Source organism: Eretmochelys imbricata, chromosome 12, assembly GCF_965152235.1.
Source record: "Eretmochelys imbricata isolate rEreImb1 chromosome 12, rEreImb1.hap1, whole genome shotgun sequence".
Lineage (NCBI taxonomy): Eukaryota > Metazoa > Chordata > Testudines > Cheloniidae > Eretmochelys > Eretmochelys imbricata.
In genome coordinates, this window is record NC_135583.1 from 529,989 (window position 1) to 539,306 (window position 9,318).

Here is a 9,318-nt window from a genome sequence, read left to right on the forward strand (position 1 = left end):
AGTGAAGGGGTTTTAATCATCATGGCACCGCCTCTGGCACGGGGTTGGGCTGCTGGGCAGGGAACGAGAAACCACAAATCGCCTCCCCCACCCCTGACCTGTCCTGCTTGGTCCGTCTCGGTTTCAGATCGGCTGGAGAGCCTGGAGCAGGGACGGGGAGCCAGGGCCAGGACCTCTGCCTCGGCTTTGCTGCTGCCAAATCGGACTCACTCAGACCGAGAGGAGCCGACCCCAGCCCAGCACCTGCAGCAGCATCTGTGGCCTGAGTGTCGCTGAGAGGGACAATGGGGCCAGCAGCTGGGGCTGCTGAGAGCGAAGAGCCGCTGCAGGAGTTGTGGTTAATGGCAATGGACACCGGGAGACTGGAGGGAACCCAGGTAATGGGGAATCTCTGCCTGGGAGCAGGCTGGAGAGAGACACTGAGACTGCCCCGGGTGCTGCAAGGGGGCATGGCCCTCCCACTTTTTGTCACTGGCCCTGCCCCTCCCCCTTCTCTTCCCCCTGAGGTCCCCCCCACCCCGCCTCTGGCTGGCAGCTGGAGTCCAGGCAGTTGCAGGGAGCCATGGATGACCCTCCACTTGCCTGGGGTGGGGGGCCAAGAGCAGCCCCTGGTCCGTATCCCTCCCCAAGTCTCCCTGCCCAGAGCAGGGGGAGGGTCTGTAGTTCCCCACAGCTGCGGCTCTTACCATGGCCCGGCTGCTGCTCTGAGGCCCTGCTACCCAGCCAGAACCGGATCTTGGTAACAGCCCCAGGGCAGCTCTGGGGAGCCATGGACCCTCCATCTGCCCTTGGTGGGGGGGTCTGCCTGACCCTCCGGGCTCCTCTCCCAGAGCGTCTGAGGGAAGGAGCAATCGACAGAACGGTGCATGTTCCAGGGCAGCTCCAGCCCCGGTGCTGTCAGTGAGACGTGTCCTCCCAGCCCTGCCTGACGGGTATTTCTGTTTCAGACCCTCCTTGGAACTGCCAGAAAAGTCCAACCTGTGGAGTTGTGGTTGCACTGATCATAGAATCATAGAATCATAGAATATCAGGGTTGGAAGGGACCCCTGAAGGTCATCTAGTCCAACCCCCTGCTCGAAGCAGGACCAATTCCCAGTTAAATCATCCCAGCCAGGGCTTTGTCAAGCCTGACCTTAAAAATCTCTAAGGAAGGAGATTCTACCACCTCCCTAGGTAACGCATTCCAGTGTTTCACCACCCTCTTAGTGAAAAAGTTTTTCCTAATATCCAATCTAAACCTCCCCCACTGCAACTTGAGACCATTACTCCTTGTCCTGTCATCTTCTACCACTGAGAATAGTCTAGAGCCATCCTCTTTGGAACCCCCTTTCAGGTAGTTGAAAGCAGCTATCAAATCCCCCCTCATTCTTCTCTTCTGCAGGCTAAACAATCCCAGCTCCCTCAGCCTCTTCTCATAAGTCATGTGTTCTAGACCCCTAATCATTTTTGTTGCCCTTCGCTGGACTCTCTCCAATTTATCCACATCCTTCTTGTAGTATGGGGCCCAAAACTGGACACAGTACTCCAGATGAGGCCTCACCAATGTCGAATAGAGGGGGACGATCACGTCCCTCGATCTGCTCGCTATGCCCCTACGTATACATCCCAAAATGCCATTGGCCTTCTTGGCAACAAGGGCACACTGCTGACTCATATCCAGCTTCTCGTCCACTGTCACCCCTAGGACCTTTTCCGCAGAACTGCTGCCTAGCCATTTGGTCCCTAGTCTATAGCGGTGCATTGGATTCTTCCATCCTAAGTGCAGGACCCTGCACTTATCCTTATTGAACCTCATCAGATTTCTTTTGGCCCAATCCTCCAATTTGTCTAGGTCCTTCTGTATCCTATCCCTCCCCTCCAGCGTATCTACCACTCCTCCCAGTTTAGTATCATCCGCAAATTTGCTGAGAGTGCAATCCACACCATCCTCCAGATCATTTATGAAGATATTGAACAAAACCGGCCCCAGGACCGACCCTTGGGGCACTCCACTTGATACCGGCTGCCAACTAGACATGGAGCCATTGATCACTACCCGTTGAGCCCGACAATCTAGGCAGCTTTCTACCCACCTTATAGTGCATTCATCCAGCCCATACTTCCTTAACTTGCTGACAAGAATACTGTGGGAGACCGTGTCAAAAGCTTTGCTAAAGTCAAGAAACAATACATCCACTGCTTTCCCTTCATCCACAGAACCAGTAATCTCATGATAAAAGGCGATTAGATTAGTCAGGCATGACCTTCCCTTGGTGAATCCATGCTGGCTGTTCCTGATCACTTTCCTCTCATGCAAGTGCATCAGGATTGATTCTTTGAGGACCTGCTCCATGATTTTTCCAGGGACTGAGGTGAGGCTGACTGGCCTGTAGTTCCCAGGATCCTCCTTCTTCCCTTTTTTAAAGATTGGCACTACATTAGCCTTTTTCCACTCATCCGGGACTTCCCCGGTTCGCCACGAGTTTTCAAAGATAATGGCCAATGGCTCTGCAATCACAGCCGCCAATTCCTTCAGCACTCTCGGATGCAACTCGTCCGGTCCCATGGACTTGTGCACGTCCAGCTTTTCTAAATAGTCCCTAACCACCTCTATCTCCACAGAGGGCTGGCCATCTCTTCCCCATTTTGTGATGCCCAGCGCAGCAGTCTGGGAGCTGACCTTGTTAGTGAAAACAGAGGCAAAAAAAGCATTGAGTACATTAGCTTTTTCCACATCCTCTGTCACTAGGTTGCCTCCCTCATTCAGTAAGGCGCCCACACTTTCCTTGGCTTTCTTTTTGTTGCCAACATACCTGAAAAAACCCTTCTTGTTACTCTTGACATCTCTCGCTAGCTGCAGCTCCAGGTGCGATTTGGCCCTCCTGATTTCATTCCTACATGCCCGAGCAATATTTTTATACTCTTCCCTGGTCATATGTCCAACCTTCCACTTCTTGTAAGCTTCTTTTTTATGTTTAAGATCCGCTAGGATTTCACCATTAAGCCAAGCTGGTCGCCTGCCATATTTACTATTCTTTCGACTCATCGGGATGGTTTGTCCCTGTAACCTCAACAGGGATTCCTTGAAATACAGCCAGCTCTCCTGGACTCCTTTCCCCTTCAAGTTAGTCCCCCAGGGGATCCTGGCCATCCGTTCCCTGAGGGAGTCGAAGTCTGCTTTCCTGAAGTCCAGGGTCCGTATCCTGCTGCTTACCTTTCTTCCCTGTGTCAGGATCCTGAACTCAACCAACTCATGGTCACTGCCTCCCAGATTCCCATCCACTTTTGCTTCCCCCACTAATTGTTGTATCGTCTGCTTTGATCGCTGCCATCATTGCTCTGGCAGGTGAGTTCCCAGCTTCCTCCCTGCTCCCTTCCCCTCCATCTACAATCTCCATGCATCCCATTCCCCGTGACCTACCACAGTCCCTCTCTCCTCCCGGCCTGTCTGGCTTCTGCCCCTGGGACAGAGGATTCCTGGGGGATGTTCTTCCACGACCCTCCTCCTGCTCCCTCCCAGACCCCTGCACCTGGGCACTCTCTGTGTCGGGACGATCTGACTGAAATTAGCCCCCCCAGCCCATCTCTGAGCACTTTGGGTCCAAGTCACCTTTGCCACATGCCGTGAAGCAGTCCCTGACCAGGGTGTCCAGTGGGACAGGGTGCAGTGCAACCCTGAGCCCTTTGCCTTCCCTGTGTTGCTCTGAGGTTACCAGCCTGGCCTTCCTGGATCTTCAGGTCACGCCTGTGGCCGGGCGGCAGGTGCTGCCGTGTTATTGAAAGGAGCCATAGAGCTCAGTCTAGACCCCTCCACCAGCGCAGTCTGGAAACCCCCCAATCGCTGAACGTGGCCATGAAGGCTCCCGTAGCACCATTCACACCCCCCGGCTGCCCAGACAGCGTGTGCTCATGCAGAGGGCGTCTGTTTGCCGTGAACATGAACCCTGCTGTATCCCCCCGTCGTCTGGGGCAGGGCGTGCTGGAGACTGTCGGGGGTGGGATTTCTCTATTGCCCTGGGATCTGCTCACTGGGCCCCAGGAGGGTTTAGCAGCGGGGATTGAATCCAGGTCTGTCTGCATTAGGAATCCTCTGTGCCGATGTCATGAGATCCGTGCAGTTGAATTGGTGCAAACCGCTAAAGGAGACGCACCGCACTGGTGCACAAAGCAGCTTGCCTTGGTGCAGTTCGCTGCAGGAAGTTACCAGAGCGAGCCGCACTGCTCCAGCGCATCTCCAGGAGGTGTTTGCCCTGATGTCACTGCGTCACTGTGATTATACCGGTGCAGATTGCTCTGATACAGATGGGCCCTGAATCCCAGCTCCCTGCTGTAATGGCAGGCTGTTGCAATGGGCAGCATTGGCTCTCACTGTGTAAGGTGGGAATCTGTGAGCTTAGGGTTGGTTACACACCTGCAGGTGCAGGGAGCTCTGCAGAACATGTGGCATCTGACCTGGAGATGGATGGTGGAGACAGCCTGTGCCATCAACTGTTAGTCACTGACTTCTCTGCTCAGTTCAGTAGGGCAGGGGTGTGGGCTACCGTGCACTGGACAGTTAAATCTACAGGGTCAGACATGCCTTGTGCGTGAGGTGAACACATGCTCATTTTCTGATCACCGCTGCCACGTTTCCTAACTCTTCCCGACTCAGAGTGTCTGTTCCTCGCTGAGCACCAGCCACATGGGAAGGCTTGAAAACCAGCTACCGAGTTACTGTGGTGCAAAGAAAAGTGATGTGCTCAAAAATGTCTGGAGGGGTTTGAGTCCGACTCCTCTCAACTAGACAGGCCTTTCAAATCCTCTTTGGTGTCACTTATGGGTGAGCCCCCTGCTGCTCTTTCATGGCTCTGAAAGGGTTACACTGCCGTGAGGGTTTCCAGAAAGTGCCTTTCTTGCTGCTGTGTTTGGGGAAAGAAAAGTCTGCAGGTAGGAGGTGAATAAAGTTACATCATTCCTGGCCCACAGTGCAACAGGTCACTTCCCGTGGCTGTGGTTTCTGGCACCCCCTTGTGGCTTTCATGTCCCTGAGTGAAAGTTCCCACGTTCTTCTCAGTTGTTCACCTGCTGTTTGTTGCGAGGTTGAAGGTCCAGCTGTTGATCTTGTGCCTGGGGTGAAATGCTCTGAGCTGTGTCAGTCCCTCGCAGGCTGGGAGTGTCCCTGGAATCCTTCTTGCCAGGCAAATTTACAGTGACAAACGTCTCCGTCCCCCTGCGTCTGATTGCCCTGGACCAGCCCCAGCTGGGGATCCCAGTAGGCTTGGCAAGCCGGTCAACTGACTGCCTGTTTGGCCGCAATCAAATGCTCCAGCGAGAGCCCTGGGGGTAGGAGGCAGCCTGCCTTTCGGATTGCGCCTTGGAGCCTCACTGGTGTTTTTCAGAACTTGGTTTTAGTGTTTTGCCTTTTTTTTCTGAGTTAAAATAACTCAATGAAGTACAGGAGTACTTGTGGCACCCTAGAGACTAACCAATTTATTTGAGCATGAGCTTTCGTGAGCTACAGCTCACTTCATTGGATGCATACCGTGGAATATGCATCCGATGAAGTGAGGTGTAGCTCACGAAAGCTCATGCTCAAATAAATTGGTTAGTCTCTAAGGTGCCACAAGTACTCCTTTTCTTTTGGCGAATACAGACTAACACGGCTGTTACTCTGAAACCTGTCAATGAAGTACATTTTTAAAAAAAAATTAGGTAGATCCGTATCTATCTAAAGCTAAACCTACTGGAGACAATGACGTCTTGCTCTTTTTAGTTACTGTTCTGATAAATTTAGTATTTTAAAATATCTGACCACTATCTGACACATTTGACTGGTCAATTGACCAATTTTTGTACCAGTCAAATGCCCAATTCTAGGTGCAACTCTTACCCTCCGTGTGACTGTCTAATTCTCAGTGCTGGCATCTAAGCTTTCATCAGCTGATCTATGCCCCCCTGCTGGACCCTTGTGCCCAGACAGCTGGGTCGGATACCGAGGGAAATGCTACTATTTCTCCGAGAGGGAAGGGAGCTGGACCGACAGCCAGAGCCGCTGCTCTGCCCCGGGTGCCTCCCTGGCTGGGATCGACAGTGAGCAGGAAATGGTGAGAGACTCTCGAATTGCCAGACACTGGCCTTGGCTCAGCGGCGGCTGCTGCAGTAGGACCTGGGCTCTGCCCCTGCGGGGTGAGGAGCAGCTCTGACCCCTCCCGTGCTGGGAGGCCAGAGTGAATGAACTTCCAGGATCTGAATCCCAGCCCTGGCTGGGCCCAGGGCCCTACTGTCAGTGTGTGATCATAGGGATTGCCCATTCTCCGCTCCCCTCTCCCCAAATAGGGAGACAGCTTCTGCCTAGGGCAGGGCTGGCTCAGGCGTCTCCTGGCCTGCTGGCTGCTGGAGTGGGACTGAGAACCCAGCCAGTGCTCCTGTTGTGGGGATGGGAAAGGAGCAGCCAGCTGAGGAGGCGGGGGAGGAGGGGATCCTCTCACATTGACCCCTCCCACTTCAGCTTGACTCGCTCCCTCCTCCTGCCTTGCTGTGGTGAGCGGGGGCTGATCTGTGAGAAGAGACGTTTCTTCAGAGAGCTCAGACCCAGCAGCTGCCCCCAGCCCAGGGGGACTTGGGGTGCGGGTGACTGGGAGCACCGGGGTGGGGCTGCTCTGTGCAGGGGGAGGGTTAATACTGCCTGGGTGATCTTGTACTTTGCAAAAGGGAGGGGAAACACCCCCCCCCCACCGAAAATAAACTGAGCACCCTTCAATATGGGGGGAGGGATAGCTCAGTGGTTTGAGCACTGGCCTGCTAAACCCAGGGTTGTGAGTTCAATTCTTGAGGGGGCCATTTAGGGATACGGGGCAAACATCTGTTGGATGATCTAATTGGGGATGGGGGTGGGACTAGAAGATCTCCTGAGGTCCCTTCCAACCCTGATACTCTATGAATATGCGACTGGGATTCTCTGCAGCACAGAGCCCTAGGGGGTGGGGGTGGGGAAGCACTGGAGCTGGGGCTGATACCTGCTGTCCCTCAGCTTTCTTTAAGGCGTTTCTGCTGCACCATAAGGATTTTCGTGACCGCTGGATTGGCCTCCAGAGGGAGCAGGGTCAGCCCTGGAAATGGACCAACGACAGCGAATTCAACCACCTGTGAGTCTCTCTCACCCCTTTGTACTAATTCCCTGGGCTTGGGGATTCTGGTGTCTGAGCTGTTTGAGCTCAGGTAGATCCACCATTCAGTGCTAGTGAAACAACCAGACACGACCCTGGTCCGTTCGCGTCCTGCGTGTATCGGAGACCGATGGGAGCCGGCGTGTCCCTGAACTCTCGGCTCCTCCCCGCAGCACGGAGCTGGGCCAGAGACAGAGCCCGCCATAGCCAGAGGTGCCCTCGCAGCCTGCTGGGATTTCAGGTGGGACACTCGCTGTTCTCCCCCAGCCCTCTTCAGCAAGGTCCCTGGGGTGTCTGACCTCCCCTGCGGAAAGGAGGCAGCAGGGAGCTCAGGTTAACAGTGGCTGCTAGAGAGGGCAGCATGTCGAGCAGTGCATGGCAGGTGCAGGTCCCGCTGGGGATTTCAGCCGGCAGGTTTGAGTGACTTGGCTGGTGAGGCCTCTGAATCCGCAGCAAGGCACCGATGTTAAAGGAGCCTGTGGTTCACAGGTGCTGGATGCCTGGGGCTCCCACTGGAACGGGGTACAGTAGGGATGGCTGCCCAGCCAACACCCCGCGATGGGTTTCAGTGGGCTCCAAGTGTGATCACAAAACCTTGAGCCCAGAGCAGGGTTTGAACCCCGGAATTCAGCACTAGAAGCATGAGCCTCTGCCATAGGAGCGAAAGAATCCACTTCTTTAACTGAAATCCCCCCCATTGATAAAGCTCTTATGCAGGCCAGCCATTAGAGGGGGATGGAGACCCCCCACTTCCCTGGTCTGGGTTACTTCAGTACTTTGAAAACTCAGGCTGTTATGGCGCTGGGTCAGGGCTCCCCAATGGACAGTCCCCATTCTGCTGTATTGGACCCAACCTTTGGATCCCACCTGCTTCCAGCCTCACTGGGTCTGAATAGCCTCCAGACCCTGTCCCGAGTTTGGGCCTCTATGGCCCTCTCCTGGGGTACAGACTCCCTGTCTGGTTCCCTCCTTAGGAGGTGGGACACTGCAGATCATCTGCTGTAGGACCCAAAACCAGGTCTGAACCCTCCCAAACCTCCCGAGAGGCATGTTGTCCCTAGAGCTCCACCCTCCACTCCAGATGAACTCTGGGAGGGTCACGGGAGGATTACAAACAAGGCACACATGCTTTCACAAAGGAACTTCTTCAACACTCTCTTTTCCCCCATCCCCAATGGAAAGCTCAAGAGTTATAGATCAATTGAAAAGGAAACCCCTGAATGCAATTTCCTCTTTCAGTGTCATCTTGGTTCTGCTCCGTGTGTTTCAAGGAAGTGAGATCCCTCCTGCCCCCCGCTTTTCCTGCTTGGTCATCTGGTTTTGGTGATGGTCTGCCCCTCTTGTTAGAGGACCGGTCCCTTTTGACAATCAGTCTAAGAAATTCTCTCCGTCCTGCTGGGGACTTTCCATTCTCCAGCACCCCTGTGGGCTGCTCAGCCTAGAGGGTCAGGAACAGTCAGCGGTTCTGCAAAGCCCCCGCTGTCCTGAGCTCTGCTCCTGAGGGGCTGGGAGAGTAGCTGCTCCGCACTCAGGCCTGCACTGTGGAGAACGGCTCCCCTGGCTGGGACTGGTGTGAAATGCCTGGCCTCTGCCTGACTGCAGCTCCCTGGCTTCTGTGTTGCAGGTTTCAGATAAGAGGAGGAGGTGACTGCGCATATCTTAACAACGAGAAAGGGGTCAGCAGCTCACCGTGAAGACGGTGGATCTGTAGCAAACCTGAGGTGTATGTGATGGGAAAAGAGACTGCACTGGAAGGGGGCTCGAAATGAGATTCCTAGAAGTGACACTGATCCAACTCACACCTACTTGAACGAGCCAAGTCCCCATTCGTCAGCCTGGCCAGGATCTCAAAATCAGGCAGCGGGGCCCTCAAGCATTAAGTGTGTCTCGTTTAAACTGTGGATTCTTCATATGTGCCTTCTGCTCTTGAACCTTTAAACTCAGGGTCACATTGTCAAGCTTTTCTCTGCAGCTGAGAGGGAGTGATCTCATGAGAAGGAGTCTCAGCCATACGCTGGGGAAATGAGAGAAGGGAAGGCCTTGTTCGTTTAGACTCCAGAACAGTATTTCTCAAATGCAGCCACCAGCTGATTGTTTTGCAGCCACAAGAGCCTCCAAAGTGCCCCAAGAATTGCTGAGATGTTAAGTATTAAAGGTGCCTTCTAAATGCCATAAATCCTAATGCGCGATCCCT

General features: G+C 54.1%; 1 pseudogene; it reads left to right on the forward strand.

The window, feature by feature from the left end:
• Positions 1-284: 284 nt before the first annotated feature.
• On the forward strand, positions 285-8,893 carry LOC144273066 (C-type lectin domain family 2 member D-like; annotated as a pseudogene).
• Positions 8,894-9,318: the final 425 nt, after the last annotated feature.